The sequence below is a fragment of the Lagenorhynchus albirostris genome, chromosome 21 (assembly GCF_949774975.1).
Source record: "Lagenorhynchus albirostris chromosome 21, mLagAlb1.1, whole genome shotgun sequence".
NCBI lineage: Eukaryota > Metazoa > Chordata > Mammalia > Artiodactyla > Delphinidae > Lagenorhynchus > Lagenorhynchus albirostris.
In genome coordinates, this window is record NC_083115.1 from 24,551,634 (window position 1) to 24,556,291 (window position 4,658).

A 4,658-nucleotide genomic window follows, 5' to 3' on the forward strand; every position below is an offset into this window, starting at 1 on the left:
AAGCATTTCTCAAAGTTGCACTTGACCCTCCAGGTCACCTGAATACCATCTGGTACCAACCCAAGAGATGGAACTGGACCGACTAGTTTGGGGGCCTCTCTGCAGGGTTTCAGTTTGTAACTGGGGCACTTTCTCCCCCGGCCCCCCCATGGCTGACATTTCTCTGTTGAGAGCTCCGCCCAATGCATCATCGTAGGGCGTGTAGCATCATCTCCGGCCCCAACCCACTAGATGCCCATGGCACCTCCGCCCCACCCCCGCCGGCTGTGAAAACCAAAAATGTCCGGACTTGGCCCTGAGGGAGGTGGTCGACCCGAAAAGCACAGCCTGGCTCTGTAGCCCTTGAACCAATATAATCTTATCGAGGCGTTTTTAAAAACTGGTTGTTCCGGTGTTTGGCCAGCTGAGATTTAAGGATTCTTTGTGTGCCAAGATAATTACATCCATTAGCTTTAAGGTCATCATTTGCAACAGAGAGAACCCGGGCCTGACTTATATGACACTCAAGGAGCAGAAGCCTTGATGCTGGAAGAGATTTTAGACCAATCTCATCTTTTCGTGTTTGTGGCTCAGAGAGGTTAAATCACCCTTCCAGGGTTACAAGCCAGTAGGAGTAAAACCTGGAAGAGTCGAGCCCCAGTCTGAGCCTTCAGCACATTTTGAGAGTCTTGGATCCAAGCCATAGGCACCATGTTTTGTGGTTCAAAATATGTTTTTCAGAAAAAGAAATGGACATAATGAATACTCATAGGAGCAGGAATGATTCTAAGAAGACACGTTTTTCTATGAAAAATGTTTTTTCTTTCCAGGAAGCTTTCTTTCTTTCTTTTTTTTTTTTTCACCTTTAAAAATATATATTTACAGGAACAATTCCCAATTCTCTGGGACTCTTAGGAAAAAAGATCCATTTTGGGGGAAGTAAAACAAACAGTGGAGACAGGTGTAGCACCGTCCCCCAAATCACCAACCCCCGGGTCCCCAGGCCCAGGCTGGGCCGGTGCTGACGGGAGGTGAACCCAGGAGTCCTTTGAACCCGCCCTTCTCCAGCCTGGAATTCACACAGGACAGGCTTTATGTCCCTCATTCCTCCCTCCCAACTCCACGGACACTTAAAGAGTCCTTTGTACCCACCCGCAGGAAATTGGGGGGCTGGGAGGGAGGGAGCTGAAAATACACGTTTGGTATCAAAAATAAACACTTGGGGGTGGCAGGAAGACCCCCCCAAAACCCCTTCCTTCCCACCCACCCTATCTCATATAGGAAGAGATGCCTCCCTCTCCCCTATTGAAAAGCCCTGTTTAAAAATAGATTATACTATCAAAATGGCAGGGGGTGGGGGACAGGGAGACCTGGAGTACTGGTTGGAGGGGCCCCCCAGACGGGGACCACTCCCCCAAAAAACCCTCCATTGGGAGGTAACAGTCAGGAACCCAGGAGTTTGGATTCCTCCCCGGCCAAAAAAGGTGGTTGAAAAAGGACAAGCTGTCTGAGAGAAAGGCCGGGGAGGTGGATATTCCATTCCCAAGGGTGTGAGTCTTCCTTGGCCAAAACTCCCAAACCGTTAAACAGCACAAATTCTTCCTGGACCCTTGGGGAGCGCCAGGAATAATAACCTACAGCAATCTAGCTCTTCTACCCACACCCCAAAATGGAGACAGGGCTCCCTCAGCTCCCCAAGGGCAGCCTGAGAAATAAATAAGGAAAGTTTCTTCTCAAGCCAGACCCCGACTGTCTCATCTTGGGGAAAAATGTGGAGATGGGGGAGATGCCCTCGCCAACCGCCCCCCCCCCACCCCCCGCAAGAGGGCCAGGCTCCTCCCGGTGGCCTTCAAAAAATAAATAAATAAACCGTCCCCACCACTGCAGTAGGAGACGTGTAAGAGCAGCCACTGGGGGACTGACCAAGAAGGGAGAAGTCGTATGTTTTCTGTGGAAGGGTTACTGAGAGATCCTCTTTCCTAAGAATCCCCACCCAACCACGACCACAGCACGAGTCTGTCAGCTGAACTGTGTTTCTCCTTGAGACGGCTGGCTGGAGAGAAGTTCAGGGCATGGATGGAGTGACCCCAGAAAGGGGTGGGGGTGGTGGTGGTGATAGTCGTGTCTTCTGGGGCCCTGGGGAGAGCACCACGGGGGTTGAGAAGCCATCCACGCTGATGGAAGGGATGTGCACCTGGGCGCTGCCACTGGACGGAAACTGGAAGGAGAGCTTGGCCGGGCTACGTACGGGGTGCAGTGGGACTCAGGGTGCTCCAGAAGTGAATACTGGGGGGCAGCGAGCTGGGCGTCAGCAGCACCGGGGTCACTGTGTGCGTGGGTGGCAGGGAAGCCCACCGGCGCCGCAGTTTCCATAACGACCGCAGGCAGCCCGGCTGGCACGCCCTCCGCGGGAGGGGCTTCTGGCTCGGCCTGGGGCTCTAAGGGCTCGGCCTTGACGGCTTCCAGGACAAACCCCGCCTCCGCAGTGGCTGAGGCTTCTACCTCTTCCTTGGGCTCTTCCACTTTGACTGATGGGGGCAGTGGCCGGCCCAACCCAGGCTCCATACTTGGCTCTTCGGATTTAAGGTTTGGGGCCTCGGGCGGGGTCAGGATGACCTGCAGAGGCAGGCCGGCCTCCTCAGCCTCCAGGCAGGCCTCCGAGGGGCTTGCACTGCTGCCCCTGCGGGGGCGGTGTTGGGGAGCATTGTGGAAGGCCGAGGATGAGGGCGGCTGCGGCTGCGGCTGCAGGGGCTGGATGGGGAAGGTGGAATAGAGGCCCGAGCGCATGTAATCGTTCCGGCTGCTGCGCGCCAAGCCGCCCGGGCCTGCCACTCCTGCACCCCTGGGTGTGCCTGGCTTCCCAGAGGCAGTGTCCCTGGGGACGGCGTGTACAGCTGTGGTGCTCGCATCTGCCACAGTGGAGGTGGCAGCCACCTCAGGCTGGGGCGGGCAGTCCTCAGTGGAGCACCCCGCGACCTCGGGGTAGGACACAAACTTGTAGACGAACTTCCGGCCACTCACTTTGCAGGTGACGTTCTTATCATAGTAGTACCGCCAGGCCCGGCTGGGCTTGTCACAGTTCACGTTGGCCTTATTCTTGCGCAGCCCCCAGAGCCGGGCCACCCCCTCAGCCTCCACCAGCTTGAATTCACCGCCATCCCGGGAGGGCCAGGAGAGGATGTGGCCATTGCCTCGGTCTCTCAACAGCTGCAGCAGAAACTGCCACAGCGTCACACAAGGGTCCATTGCTGGGCGAGCGCTCACGCCATCCCAGGGGTACCTGTGTGTAGCGCAGCGGCGGTGTTGGCAGCTCCGGGGGGCGGGGGCTCCATGCGCGGCCCCACCGCCCCCCAGGCCCGGGCTCCGAGGTGGCGGTGGCGGCCCAGGAAGCTTTCATTTTGCCACAATTGTGGAGGAAAGAGTTTTCATGGCACTAGCTAAGGACAGTGAGGCAGCTCTAATTCAGGGCACCACGGAGACTGGGGTAGGGACCAGCACCACGGGGCCTGCGGGGGGGGAAGGGGGACTGGCTCAGCTCCGAATACAACAGGGACAAGTGGGGATCACAGCCAAGGAGCAGGGTGTGTGTCTGGAGTGGCGGTGGACTGGACATGACTGGGAGCAAACATCAAGGCCAGGGGCATCCTGAACGGGATGGACTCAGCAGGATTCTTGCTGAAGGCAAGCTCAGGTGATCACACAGCGAGGTGGGGCGGGAGGAATTTGATCAGATATCCAGGGTTGGCAGGGGTTGCTAAAGCTGAACTAACCATGCAGGGACAGACCCAAGGTCAGGCCTTGAGGACGGAGAGAAGCCCAGCTAGCGCTGGGTCAGGGAGAGAGACCCCGCTCACTGGTATTCAGAAATCGAGAGGCCCATGCTTGTTTAGGACCCATCGTCCGCAGATGGCGAGCCCGGGTTCCGGGGCTTTAAACTGCCGTTTGGAAGCAGGGTGTGGGGACATCTGTGCTCCAGAGCCAGCCATGCTCTCTTCTGAGTAACTCCCAGGTTTAAAACTGGGGAGACCCCTCCCTCCCTCACCAGCTTATTTCTTAGAAAGAAATGGGCACAGAGGAGAAATCGCACCACCCCTCTGCTAATGTCTTTTAAAAGCCTGTTTTTTTCTTAATTAAACAAACAATGAGCATGTGTTACTTATACGATCAGAAAAAAACGAGATGCCGTCCTGACCGCCTCCTGGTGAGTTTTTAGTCCTCTTCAAGTCCTCACGGCGTAAAACCCCAAAACTCAGCCTCATCCTGAGCTGCTGTAGCAAGCAGGACAAGGCCCAACCTCACCGACGTGAACCTGTTTCCTCATCTAACACACGTGGGTAAGAGTGTCCAAGAGCCTGCCGTGCAGCTGAGGTGGGAAAGGACCATTTACAGAAAGGGCTTAGCTTGATGTCACACACACAGTGACCTTGCTGTTGGGCAGGGAGAGGTCTGGAGCTGGGAGAAGATGGACCTCGGGAGGCCAGCGGCCAGGCTGGAAACCTGGGTGCCTCACTGGGGAGGACAGGTTGTGAGCAGGAATCAGGGTGCATTTCATTCAAAGTCTTCTCACTTCTGCTGGGTTATGTATCACCAGTTATACCTGTAAATTTTGAAAAAAAATGATTGTTTTTATCAGGATGCTTTAAAGATAGCAGAGCAGAAAGACACAATCCTTGAACAAG

General features: G+C 55.6%; 1 pseudogene; it reads right to left on the minus strand.

The window, feature by feature from the left end:
• Positions 1-1,910: 1,910 nt before the first annotated feature.
• On the minus strand, positions 1,911-3,355 carry LOC132512688 (ETS domain-containing protein Elk-1-like; annotated as a pseudogene).
• Positions 3,356-4,658: the final 1,303 nt, after the last annotated feature.